The 14,955-nt window shown below is 40.3% G+C and overlaps 1 protein-coding gene across 4 annotated transcripts in view; it reads right to left on the bottom strand.

Annotated features, from left to right (window-relative positions):
* The window catches only part of APP (amyloid beta precursor protein), a 167,115-nt gene that overhangs the window by 90,926 nt on the left and 61,234 nt on the right, over positions 1–14,955 (bottom strand). The window lies entirely within an intron of this gene.

Raw genomic sequence — 14,955 nt, 5'->3', positions numbered from 1 at the left:
TCTTGCTAGAAAAAAAGATTACCAGGAACTATTAAAACAGCTGACTTTCTTATCCTAAGCTCTCAAAACTTAAACTGCATTGCACTTGAAGAGTATTTTGAAGATACAGCTGGAGAAGATATAGCATTCCAGCTCTTGATAGGAGTGAATTATGGAACTGCTCTGGAATCTATATTTGCTTCTTTGTACTTTTCCAAGCATGATTCAAGAGAGCTGGTATTATCTGCAAGACCCTAAATTGCTTGAACTCCACATGGAAGGCAACACTGTCCTCATACTTAATTTCCAAAAAGGGAGATGCCTAATGTGAATTCTGAAGCATACGGTTAATTGTGATTCTCTCTCCTATTGTTCATTATCCAAAGACAGCAATGTACAATCAATTATACAGGCACATCTTCTAAAGTAAGATACAGGCATTCTGCCATTTTTATTGCCAGGGTCTGGAGGAGGGGGAATCCAGCTCTTGTAAAGAACTGATATAGGTGCTTCAATAAATTTTCCGCTCCATACACATATAGTCCTAGTCTAGATATTTGATTTGTGGCTTTTAGAATTTAAACTACTCCCCCACCCCAAAGCATGCCACTTTCCCCCATTAACTTAAAACAAAAACAAAGGCTCCCTATTAGAGGTTAGACAAAATAGATCAAGGAGACATATTCAAGACAGTCTAGGTTTCACTTAAATCATGAAGCACCCTAGAATGGTCTTTCTTCTTCACCCAATCTATGCAAATGCATGGAGGGAAGACTGATTCTAATCTAAATTAGGGCTGCAGCACATGTTACAGACATCATGAAAATGACCTCACCGAGACATGCAATTCCCACCATTGCCCCAAGATACAGAACTAACTTATTTAATCTATTCATATAAGTAGCAAGGACACAGAAAAGAGATGGCAGGGATTCACATGGTAGGCAGATCTGTAAAATACAGATAGGGTTTGGGTAATTGCAAGAGGGGCTGCAGCTCAGTGGTAAAGCACAGGTTTTGCATGCAAAAGATCCCAGGTTCAATCCCCAGCATTTCCAGCTAGGGCTGTAAAAAATCCTGCCTGTAACCCTGGAAAGCCGCTGCCGGTAAGTGTTGACAATACTGGGTGAGATGGACAAATATCTGGCTCTGTACAGGGCAGCATCCTAACCCTCCACTGGAGAAACGTTTTGACTAGACTCTGCACAACAACTCTTAATATCTACTCTAAAATCAGGGCTGGTTTATTAACTCAGTTATATTTTAACCACAGCAAGGTATGATCTTGCATATCGGGGGCATAATTCATTCTCCCTGATTTTAAATAGCTGTTGTAAATTTAGAACATGTGCTTTGTCAAAGATGCAACAGATTAAGAATAGGCAGCGTATTAGGAATGGCATAAGGGTTGCCTTTTCCTATGAGGTACAGAGAACTCCTTGAAAGATTACCAGTCTGAAATGAAATTCCTAGAGACTGTTCAGTGCACTACTTCTAGCATCCAACATTTATATTAGTTTGAATCAGAAATCTGTGTGATGCAATACTGCTGAAACACATGGTCTCACAGCAGCCGGTAGTTTATTTTTAAATGCTATTCAGTGAATAGAGAAGCCCATCATTAGCAGGTTTAGCTGTCAAGATTTAAATGCTGTGCAATATCCCAGAGCATGTTGGGGCAACAAAGCACATATTCTACAAAGTCCAGAGTCAAGACGACTCTTTTTTCCATGCATTTGTACTTGATGTGCAGTAGAGTTCTCTACACCAGGGGTGGGCAGAAGGCAGATCTGCAACAGTTTTGAAATTCAATTCCCAGCATTCTTGACCATTGGCCATGCTGGAAGGGACAACTGGGAACTGAAGTCCAAAACATCTGGAGATCTAACTTCTGCCCATACCTGCTCTACAGACTTGGAAGTTTAAGGTAAACAACTGGCTTGTCAATGGCTAATGTGGACACAATGCTTCCAATTCTTTTACAGTGGTTAAGGGAGAAGACTGTGGGAGTCCACACTCCCTCTGTCATTTGCATACCCCTTCCCCCTTGGCCACCCCTGTTAACTATACTTAAAGCCAGCAGGTGGAGGATGGGGGCGGGGGGGTTACATACATGAGGGAAGGAACCAGAACATCACCCTGCAGCCCAAGCATGAATCAATTCTTAAATAGATAAATAAATGTAAAATAAGAACCAGTCCAGGTCCGGGCCCAATTCAAAGTGCTGGTATTGACATTTAAAGCCCTAAACGGTTTGGGGCCAGGTTATCTGAAGGAACGCCTCCTCCCATATGTACCTACCCGGACCTTAAGATCATCTACAGGGGCCCTTCTCCGTGAGCCCCTGCCAAAGGAAGTGAGGCAGGTGGCTACTAGGAGGAGGGCTTTCTCCGCTGTGGAACCCCGGTTGTAGAACGAGCTCCCCAGAGAGGTCCGCCTGGCGCCTACACTGTACTGCTTTCGTCGCCAGCTGAAGACCTTTTTATTCACTCAGTATTTTAACACTTAATTTTAACTTAAATTTAAATTTTACTGTTTTAACTCTGTATTTTAATCTTATATCAACTTTGCTGTGTGGTTTTATCCTGGTTGCGCTTTTTATACTGTATTTCGTAATTGTGTTTTAACCTGTTGGGTGTTTTACTGTGGTTTTAATTTTTGTGAACCGCCCAGAGAGCTTCGGCTATTGGGCGGTATAAAAATGTAATAAATAAATAAATAAATAAACTTGAACCAACCATCAAGATGACACTATCCAGCAAGATCAGAGGTCAACCCTTCTGGAAGTAAACTTGACCAACATCAACCACAGCACATATTCTTTGACTTAGATTCTTTATTAGATTGTAAGCCTATGCGGCAGGGTCTTGCTATTTACTGTGTTATCTGTACAGCACCATGTACATTGATGGTGCTATATAAATAAATAATAATAATAATAATAATGATAAGCTGAATTGATTTCCTCAGCTGATCTTATTTGAACCATTTGTTGCAGCTACAGATTTACTCTATAGAAGGGTCTCTTTATAAGTGTTGAACAGCAACAGTATATCAGATAAAGCAGATCTCTGAAGGATCAGGTAAAAACTGTTTCTCCAATAGAAGCCAATGGAACATTCTAACACACCATGCCTATTCTTGGGAGTTTGGAACAGGCTTAAGTTGTGTCTGAACTACCTTCTGTTCTGATTCAGTGACCCAAGTGTTTTGTCAAAGTCACTTCTGAAAATTGAATCTTTTCTTTACTGAACTTGACATTTTGGGCTCATGCGGTCTCAGTTACCTGACGCATGATGAGATCATGCTGTTGTGCTGTCTCTGTAGATACAATCACCTCATCCACTGCTTTATTCACTCTATTAATGCAGATGAAAAGTGTTTCCTCACTTCCCATCAGACGTCTTGACTTGCACACTAAATTTCAAGTGGCAGGCATGAAACATATATTCCTGATTTAGTACTTAAAAGTGTGTTGCTCATCTTGTTTTAATAGCTGCATGATGGTTCTTCACCCTATACTACAGAGGTGGGGAACTTCTTTCACCTACCAGGACCCCTGGAAATGGTGAGGAAACTCTCCAGGGAACAAGAACCACCAATGTGGTAAGCAACACTATGTAACAGCAGTGGTATGAAGTAGCCATTACAGATCTTTTTCACACAGCTGCCAGATCAGGGCCATTATATACAGATGTTTCTAAGGTCTCCTGCCTAACCTTATTGGTTATTTCGTCCCTGGTAAGGGTGTGGTCTTTTCCACTGGTTCATGGTTAGAATAACTGTTCTACTTGTCCCTACTGCTACTCCTAGCTCACACTCAACCAGGAGCAGTTAAGTGTTAAATTACTACTGTCAGGTTCAACAGCAGTTGAAAATGTTCTAGGGAAAAAGACAAAAAAGGACTATTCAAGACTCATAACTTGCTTGATTGAAGCAAGTAAACAGTCTTCACGTTTACAGGAGTTCAACTGCCTGAATCTTGAAAACACTACTACTGCTCCCTCCACCCCACTTTGCCCATTCTTTCAAAGTTTGAAAGAAACTCGCCAATGACGAGTCGGATGCAAATGAAGACTCGGATAGCAGAATGCCAGGAAATAAAACAACAAACACAATTTCTTAATGTGTCATGTTTTTATGGAGCTGACTCACAATTCTTACATTTTTGCAGTTAGTGATCACCAGGGCTTTTGATTATCCCAACTAAGTGGCAAACTGAGCTGCTGAGAAAAGGCCTTTTTTTAAAAAAAAAACCCAAAATCCCCCAACTTTGAGGAAATTGCTCATAAAAATATAATGCATAGTACTTTCCCAATGACACAAGTTTTGGAGAAGTTTCAACTAGGGCTTGAAAGTAACATTCTCTACAGATAGGTAGGCCTGCATTCTAATAGAGTGGAACCACAAGAACAGTATCATCTGTCAATGATGATGCTCCTTTGCCACAGAAAGTTCTTTCTCATGAAGGCTAAAGGGAAGTTCACATGTGCAAAGTCTTTTATTTCTAACATGTACTTCAAGACAGCACTTTCGCTATTCACCAGTTTCATGGTATCCATCCCCACTTCATGGTTGGTTCACACCAATATCTGCAGGCTGCTTCACTTTCCTTCCCATGCCATGTCCTATTTCTGGGCCTTTCTGAAGAACAACAACACTGTCAACCACATACAGATTTTCCTACTCTGTCAGGCTAGAAGAGGGTCTTCTTAAAGCTTACTTCACTTACATTTGGTCTTTATAATGTAACGCAGTCAATCTTCTATTACAAACAGCAACGTATTTTTATAATAAACTGCTGTTCTGACATTTTCTCCTACCTCTTTTTTCCCAACCAACACATTTTAAACACGCACACTACACATTCTTTTATCTATTTTTCAATCAAAGCTCAGCAATAACTTTATGTATCACTCCACACATTGTCTAAATTAAAATGTGTATGTGTGTGTGTGTATATATATATTATATCCTGAACTAGTTTCAGTACAGAAATGGCCTCTAGATACTTTGGGTAATGTAACTTTTACTGCGACCAATAGCAGAACTAGCCTACTTTGAACAAATGTTGCATAATGACAAAAGAAAGCACAGAGTACAAAGAACCCTTCTGTTCTATTTTATTTCAATGACTAGATTCGTAATTTCTTCTGACAGGACACAGAAATGAGGCTTTGTTCAACTCTATAACAAAAACAGTTTTGAGTTTCTCAACTAAGGGTGCTTCCAGACGAGGCCTTTTTTTGTACTTATTCACAGAATTGAGGGGGGAGGGGAAGGAGAGAGTCCAAACCACAACGTCTTCCATTTGTAACTCTCCTGGTTTTTCTGCTTGCTTCTTCCATCTTTTATTTTTCTTACCACTGAAAATCCATTAAGGAGAAAAAGATGGAATAACTGCATAATGTCTTTTGATTGGTAGCTTAGCTCTAGAGCTGTCAGTCTGGAAGCACCCTTAATCAAATGCCAGTACCATGGATATTGGGAAATCAAAGCTCCTGGAAGCCATGTCACCTTAAGTGACATTAGATAATCATAATCATAATTTGAAATAAAGTAACTTCAACGTTTATTTGAATCTGGGGACAAATTCACTGCTTTGCAGATCGTCAATAGGAGCCATCAATAAATAAATAAATAAAATAAAATAAAGGCTCATGTACACTTGCGTGATTCAAAGGTTCTTCACTGTTAAATTTGTTTTTGTTTAAACTAAAGGTTACAGAAGTAAACCTAAAGGAGAAAGAGAGGAGTGCAAATCCAATTATAAAATAACTCTCATGATAACTCTCTAGATTGCACAGCCTATTTTTTTTATGAACTAAGGTTATAATCCTAAACACACTTAGAAGTGGGTAAGCCCTACTGGACACTGTGCAATTTACTTCTAAAGAGAAATGTCTAGGATTGCACTGTAATTCACGTTCTTTCTTTGGGATTATTGATCACAATTTTTGAATAACTCAAGACCAGAAACCAGACCCTACCAGAATCCTGCCAGAATTGCCACAGGTTCTGCTGCCACTTGGGCCACCTGGATGTGCGGACAGTGTAGCTGCCAGACATCACCTTCCCAAGGAAGTGCAGATGCTGTTGGGAGCAGAATGGCTGCCTCAATTGGCTGCCATATTAGAATTACAACAACGCAATGGCCAGCTGAGTTTTAAATTGTGGGAGTTGTAACATAGCAGCTATCCAGTTCCCAACAGCACCAATTCTGTGTGAACTCATTTAAGTCTGTGACTGAAGCATTGCTGGAGCCACTGTCCTTAATGGATTAGGGGTGGGGGGGTAAGTGGTGGGGGTGCCAGCAGTGAGGATAGTAGGGGGCCAGGAGAGATGGCTTCAGCCAGCTGCTGATACTGGGTCAGGAATAAGCTCATCAAAGCAAGCAATTTGTCAATTGTGCTAGTTCCTTGAACTGTAGCTGTTGTCCTCCATTTTGTGATATATTTTCATTGCTGAAGAAGTTTCCTACCACTGGTTGAGTGGCAAAGCGGAACCAAAAGTACACGGCAACAAGATGCACACCACGACAGATCCTACAGTAAAAAAGAAACTGTTCCAAATTATTCCAGCAAGTACATCTAAAGATGCACAGTATGAAAAACAGCCAGCCACCCAACCTCAGCTCAAAATCACCAGCTATCTGACTTCAGAGAAACCTTATGCTCAGACATGAGCATAAGTTAAACAACTTCCAGGCCCACAATAGCTACTGTGCATTTATTGAGGGGGGAGGGGATGACATGTAAAGGCTTCTCATGGCCAAGCACACAGGAAAAAAATCCGAAAGTTTTAAACTGACAGAAAACAAAGCCTGTCCTGACACATAAAACATCATGACTGAATTACCAGAATTTTAAAAGGAAGCGATCCTTCATACATTTATCCAGCTCAGACTTATAATCTGTCTTAAGTCCAGGATCGTGTGGCCCTAAATTCGTTTCATCACATTTGAAACCATATTGCAAGCCACTCCCATTCAGCTCTGACTACCTTAAGCACTGAGGACCAGGGAGCTGCACTTTTTAGCTTCCCATGCAAAGGCCAGTTTCCTTTTTGGTAGGAAACTCCAGGAGGAAAAATTCTGGCTTCAGCCGATGCTCAGCAAAGCGGCTCAAAGACCTAATGCTGAGCAATGGCTGAAGAAACATCCCAGACTCCTTCCTCTTGCGGGGGGGGGGGGGGAATGGTGGGGAGCATGTAGACTTCAGCCACAGTTTGGCAGCGGAGATTTGGCTTTCTGCCAAGCAGAGATGTTTTCTGGAAAAATTTGAATTTGAAAAATATCAGGGGAAATTTCCATTGAGAATTAGATTAATTTCCATAGGGTCATTTGCATAGAGAAATTTTCTGTTTGCATTAGAAAATGTTCTGATACCCCAGAGCAGGGGTGGGCAACTTGCGGTTCCCCAGATGTTTTGGCTACAACTCCCATTATCCCTCACCATTGGTTCTGCTGGCTAGGCCAAAACATTTGGAGGACACCATCTTTTTTAAAAGTGTACAAATTTTCCAGTCAGAATGGAAACAGGCAAACACATGTTTATCCAATCATTCTCATGCTACTAGCCCCCATGGCAACATGGGTTTTACAGTAGTATTATGTAGATTTTTTTATTGGAATACTTGTAAAAATGTAAATATAATAGCATGTATTTCCCTTAGATTGTTTAAATTTAAAGAGGGAAACAAAGGTAGTGAAAACTGTTAACACACTAATTTTAACAACTCAAAGAAATGTGCATGATACGCTGACAACCACTCATCTATTTCAACAGTGTTCTCTTTCACTAAGATTATTGGAGCACCTTCGGTTTCACTGTCACTAGTAATTAGTTCTATTTCACTCTGTGACATATATGTATTTCAGTGATAATGACATATATGTATTCTCTCAGATACAAGCTAAGGATAATAATTAATTACGACTTAGAAACAGTCAAGTTTGCCTAAAATTGTATTTGCAATTGTTATAGATTCATTTTCACTAATAAACAAATGAACTGGAAAATTCTCTGCCGCTCATCACTGCTGCCAACCAATAGCTGAAAAGAGGTGGGGAGAGTGTGGGTTTCAATCACTGTTCAGCAATGAGACTCTGAGCACACCCTCCACCAGGCAGGAGCTGAACACACCCACCCACTCGTAACACACCCACCCTTTTTTCTTGCAGGAAAGAGGCAGGAAGCTTGCTGGTTTGGCCATGTCTGGCCAAGGTGGTCAGGATGGTGGGGAGGTCTTGGCCACACAGATGCCAAGCCATGTCCAGTCTTCCACCCAATCTTGAAGCTAGGGAGGGCTTGCGGTGAGGCTGCCAGGATGATCCCTACTCGCCTCTGCAGTTTCAAAGTCGTGATGAAGGCTTGTTGTTCATCACACTCTTCAGAGGTGCCACAGTAGCTTTGGTGAGTGCAACTGTCAAAGCCTATTATTATTATTATTATTATTATTATTATTATTATTAATTTATATAGCACCATCAATGTACATGGTGCTGTACAGAGTAAAACAGTAAATAGCAAGGCCCTGCCGCATAGGCTTACAATCTAATAAAATCATAGTAAAACAATAAGGAGAGGAAGAGAATGCCAACAGGCACAGGGTAGGGTAAGCAGGCACAGGGTAGGGTAAAACTAGCAGTATAAAGTCCGCACAACATCAAGTTTTAAAATCTTTAGGAAAAAGAAAAGTTTTTAGTCGAGCTTTAAAAACTGTTGATCACTATGTTGTCTACATCGGCCTTCTTCAACATGGTGCCCTTCACATGTTTTGAACTAGAACTCCTAGGATGTCTGACCACTGACCATGCTGGCTGGGGCTGATGGGAGTTGAAGTCCAGAACATCAGGAGGGCACCAGGTTGGAAAAGGGTGGTCTGCATAATATGCAGTCAGTTATCTAAGGATCAACTGAAGGGCAAAATCTTCTCCCAACTGTAAACAACAGAGAGCTGCATTGATCATCCAAAACAAATACCAGGCTAGGATGAAATAAAGCAGCCTTCCCATTCTAGCTGGATTGGACTATCACTCCCATCATTGCCAACTAGCAGGGAAAGATTAAATGAAAGAGACTGGTACAAATTACTTTTCAAGATGCTTTACCTTGATAACTAACAACCTTTTCCTTCTGTTCTCATATATCATCAGGATCATCAGACAAAAATCGAGATTAATTTGAATTTTGTTTTTAAATTACATTTTTGTCTTCTTAGGGAGCATATACACTGTTTCACATAACTGTTTTTCTTCTTCTTTCAGACTCAGACATAACAAGAAATACATATAAAACTTATTTAAACAACTGGTACTGTAAAAATACAGACTTTAAAAAAAAAATCTAAAAGAAGGAGAGAGCAACAGAAACACTGAAAGAAAATGACCTTGCTACAAAAGCAATTTCAACCTTGGCCAGTTCCTTTGCCAGCACAATCTTAGAATCACTTCTGCAAATTTTCTAAATCTTTATTGACAGCGACATTTCCTAACTTTTAAGATTGCCTCAACCACTTGATACCATGATAACTTCCTTTAGGCCTTAGCTGAAACACGATCTTCCTCTCAACCCCTCTCTCTTGCCCATCCTAAACACAGCTGTTAAATTAATCAGCTTTGTCTATTCAAGCATAACAGCCCTGGGCAGGCAAACTGCATTACTTTGCTGCTAAACCCATATGGGAATTTTACTTTAAACTCCTCCTAATATGCCTCCTCATGTGTGCTGCCTCTTAGATTAAAATGTTTAACATTTCCTCCCTTTCTTGCTTTCATAAAAAAAGTTGCTCATCTCATAAGGTAAATCTAAATTATTTGCAAACATTTCCTTCCATTTTATTTCCTAATACATAAATTGGATTAACAAAGTCCGGTACCCTCCACCCAAACCAGTATAAGATTACCCAAAGGCTAATCTTACACCAAGCACTAAACTATAAATTAGTATTACATATGCAAGCCTTGGGTGCTTGATATATAAATAGACTCAGGATGCCATTCAGTTTAAGACCATTTCAAGAAAAAATACATAGTTTGTGTATGGTACAAATATATATGTACAAAAAGTTATATATTATAGGAGGTATTTACAATAGGGATGCGGGATTAGGTTTGGCTTGGTGCTGTGCTTGTACATGAGCAGTGAGAGTCTTATTTTTCTTTAAAAACCCTCAAATACCATAAATTCATATTTTCTCCCTTCAGCTCTATAGATATCATTAGCTTGGTTTGAAAAGCAGTGCTGCAAATTGCCATACAGATGCTCTCTAATAGGAAAGATACGTAAATCAACAATATGAAGGCTCATTTAAAACCAGAACTTACATTCCTACATAACCTGTAAAGTGCAACTCTTTCTACATAATTTTACAATGCAATCCTATACAAGTCTCTCATAAGTAAGTCATACTGAGTTCAAAGGGGCTTACTCCCAGGTACGTTGGTATAGGATTGCAGCTTTAGTTACATAGGTAGCATCAGCATTAGTCCAAAAACTCAACAGCTAAGATGCCAAATTCAGATAATGCTATCTATGAAACCAACTTTGCTGGTAGTTTTCCAATTACACTAAATTCATCTGCAGAGAACACAAAAAAGGAAACATTAGACAGGGGATGTAACTTCACTACATTGCCCCACAAATGTATCTTAAAGGTGTATCCATAGCTAGATGTGGTTTTAGCAGTAGCTGTTTGTGAATCTGCAACACAGCCTTCCTCAACTTGCTGCCCTTCAGATGTATTGAACTATAAGTCCCAACATCCCCAGCAAGCATGCTGTAATTAATACATAGTTAAAATGAGTACATTTTTATCAACATACTTCATGTATATACATTGTGTGTGTGTGTGTGTGTGTGTGCATATATTATTTACTTGACTAATTCAGTGCTTGGATTGAACCCTTCACTTGTCTTTTCTCCCTTTCCCACCTGTCACTTTTGCATTTCCTTTCAATTTTTCCTAATATTTCTTGCAATTTATATAATTTCATAGTATTTGAAGTTTAATTTTTAAAAAACCTCAAAGTGGATTCTACCGATACATTAAGTTAGAAGTGAGTGAAGTCAAAGCATCTAATTGTTAAATGACAACACATTTGGTAGATCTTCTTTTAAAAAGAGAACACTTGATAATTCTATTCAACAGGTGTTCCAACTCTATTCAATGACCTACTTTATGTCAACGTTCTCCTCTGGGCCGTGTGTGAGCTGTCGCAAATGAACAGGCCTGGGAACTTATTTTTTAATAATCTAATTAATTTATGCACTCCTGGTTTTACTATAGAACTAGCCAAAGGCAATTTACTAATCTCAGAAGTTGGATTCAGTTTAAAGCATATCCTAGGCAACAGAAACAGCTGTGATTTCCTCTTCTTGTGAAATCCACTTCAGGGTCTAACATAAAATAAAAATAAAAATACAAAGCTGGAAAATGAAGTCATGCTCAAACTTTGAAATAATGATCCCAGAAATGGTGATCCAAAAAATTCCAAAAAACATCAATAAATTCAAAACCAAAGTTATGTTCAGTTTCATTTTATATTGCAAGTGATAAAGGTTCTAGCAAGAAAGAGAGAGAGACAGAAAGATTGCATAGTTTTGCCATTGTAACAAAAATGGAGAGGAAGGGGGTAGAATGTAAAGGGCTAATACTATATGTGATGGCAACAAAATTGTTACGACTGCACCAGCCCGGAGCAGTTGAATGTAAATCTTCATCATACCATCAAGGCTACGGAGCTGTCCAACCTGGCAAGAGCAACAGAAGCAGGTCATAGACAAGGAGGTTAAACCAGCAGGGCAGCTGTCCAGTCAAGGAATCCACCAAAAGGGTCAGGGCATATGGAGATGTTGTGCCAACAACCATCAGGCAGCAATTGAGAGTGATTTTATAGTTGGCCCTGTCGCCCTACACTCTTCCAAGAGCATTGCTGGGGCTCCTGATCAAGACTATCCATCAGGTCACCTCCTCCTCCCCTTTTTCCCAAGTAAAGCTGAGAGATGGGAGCCTTCATACTGCCAGTTGTGTACTGTGTGTCTCAACCTGGGTTTCAGTTGAGGCCCATCATTGTTTCTGCTGCTGGAGTTCTGGTGTACCACTGGAGGTCCAGAACTAGGGCTGTGATATAGGGTGGAAAATGTTCCAGTGCTTTATTTTTCAGGCCAAGAAATGTATTCTCCCCCTTTTAACCTCACAACCATATAAGAACATAAGAAGAGCCGTGCTGGATCAGACCAAGGGTCCATCGAGTCCAGCACTCTGTTCACACAGTGGCCAACCAGCCTTCGGCCAGGGATGAACAAGCAGGACATGGTGCAACAGCACCCTCCCACCCATGTTCCCCAGCAACTGGTGCACACAAGCTTATTTGACCCAAAGCCACGCATTGGCCATGTTTGGATGTCATGATGGGTTAATAAGCTATGCACAGTAGCTTACTTTTGAAACAGTCCACGATCCCCTGCCACAAGAACGGGCTAATAAGCTACTGTGAGAAGCTTATTAAGCTACGGTGTATAATTTGACTCTCACACACACCGCCCCCTGTTCTGCTGCAGTCCTCCTGCTGCAGCAGTGGCGCTGTTTCACCTCTAAAGTGCTGGAAGTTTGCAGCCAGAAGGATGCACCCAATCCAATATCAAAACACCACTTGACTACTCACCAAGGAGCGAAAATACGAAGTGCACCAAAAATGGGGGTGATGGCTAGAAAAAAGTGGGGCTTGGCAAGGTTCAGGGCAAAACTTCACACATTGCCTCTTCTAATCAGGAGGCACCCAATCCAACAACAAAACCCCACATGACTACATATCAATAGGGTGACCATATGAAGAGGAGGACAGGGCTCCTGTATCTTTAACAGTTGTAGAGAAAATGGAATTTCAGCAGGTGTCATTTGTAAACATGCAGCACCTGGTGAAATTCCTTCTTCATAACAACAGTTAAAGGTGCAGGAGCTATACTATACTAGAGTGACCAGATTTAAAAGAGGGCAGGGCACCTGCAGCTTTAACTGTTGTGATGAAGACGAAATTTCACCAGGTGAAAATGGAATTTCAGCAGGTGTCATTTGTAAACATGCAGCACCTGATGAGATTCCCTTTTCATCACAACAGTTAAAGCTTCAGGAGTCCTTCCCTCTTTTGTATCTGGTCATGAGGACAGGGCTCCTGCCTCTTCAACTGTTGTGATGAAGAGGGAATTTCACCAGGTACTGCATTCATACAAATGGCACCTGCTGAAAGATCCTTTCTCCTCTACAATTGTTAAAAATACAAAAAGCCCTGTCCTCCTTTTCGTATGGTCACCTTACCCATCAAGGAGCGAAAATCCTGAGCCACACTTTAGTTGTCCTTTGTACTCATCTGCCTATGACTGAGTGCCAACGCAGGACATGTGTGGCTGTTTCCACAATCCTTAGGATCTGGCACCTTAAGCTGTAGACTGTAGACTTTTCTCTTCCCCTCCTTATTGTTATTATGATTTTATTAGAATGTAAGCCTATGCGGCAGGATCTTGTGATTTATTGTTTTACTCTGTACAGCACCATGTACATTGATGGTGCTGTATAAATAAATAAATAAATAAATAAATAAATAAATAAATAAAACCTGTATTTTTGCAAAGTCTTGAGTCTTTGCAAAGGTTTTGAATTTGCAGGATAATGGCAGCAATACTTTAAGAAGTTGTGACCTATTGTAACTTGATTCTTAAAAAGGGTGGTAGAGATTGTTACCCTTTGTACATGTAGTAGTTACTCAATGCTTCAGGTTGGATCAGCTATTGCCATCCCACACAACTAAACAGCACCACTGATTGTTTCAGTATTCAGAGTCTGTTTTATTAAGCCACAATGTATGTTGAAAAGACCTTCACAAATGTCAAGGTATAAAGGATAGGAAATTAACAGCCTTTTCCAGACAGACAAAAAAAAAGAAAGTTGAAGCAATCCATGTTGCCTCACAAATGACTTATTTCATTAGGAATTTTTTTAATTGGTACTTCACTCATAGCAAGCCTCTTAACTCTGGCATCCAAAACCTCTTCAGGCAGCTCCACATACACAGCCAAATGCCACTGGCAGGCTTTAGTTTGTCTTTCTGGGTGACATATATTCAGCTGGGAAAGTGAACAAGAACAGAAAAGGCAAAATGCTCTTCACAAGACACCATAGATCTGGCAAAAGCCACATTCATAACTGAGCTTAGCACATCTGAAGACAGCCTTCCCCCAACCTGGTACCCTCCAGATGTTTTGGATTTCAACTCCCATCAGCCCCCCCCCCCAAGCATGGCTAATAGTCAGGAATGCTGGGAGTTGTACTCCAAAACATCTGGAGGGCATCCATTTGGGGAAGGCTGTTTTAAGAGATCCCAAAAAACATTACACATTTTCATCAGTGTGTATATCCAAGATAGACTATAGCTTCACTATTACTTCCAGTAACCAGAGGCAGTGGTCAAGGATTCTGGAGTAATAGGAATTAGCCTCAGTAATCCTCTGGTTTGCATGCCCCCCCTTTCTCTGGCACAGTCCTATATTCACTTCCAGTACAGTAACCTTACATAGCAGGGCTGGGAAAGACCTCTATTAGACTTTGGTGAGCTGTTGCCAGTTAGGGCAGACAGTATTGGCTTCATGGGCCAAGACACTGGTCTGACTTCACTGTATAAGGCAGCTTTTTGTGTGTTAGTACAATCTTACGATTACATCTGAATTTATTTATTTATTTATTTATTTATTACATTTTTACACCGCCCAATAGCCGAAGCTCTCTGGGCGGTTCACAAAAATTAAAACCATAATAAAACAACCAACAGGTTAAAAACACAAATACAAATAAATTACACAAATGGAATGAAGACTGCATATAGGAATATAGGAAGCTGCCTTATACTGAGTCAGACCGTGGGTCCATCTAACCCAGTATTGTCGACACTGGCTGGCAGTGGCTCTTGAGGGTTTCAGGCAG

Source organism: Elgaria multicarinata, chromosome 5 (assembly GCF_023053635.1).
Source record: "Elgaria multicarinata webbii isolate HBS135686 ecotype San Diego chromosome 5, rElgMul1.1.pri, whole genome shotgun sequence".
NCBI classification, from domain to species: domain Eukaryota; kingdom Metazoa; phylum Chordata; class Lepidosauria; order Squamata; family Anguidae; genus Elgaria; species Elgaria multicarinata.
Note: the sequence above shows the minus strand (reverse complement) of the source record. Positions and strands in the feature narration are given on the sequence as shown.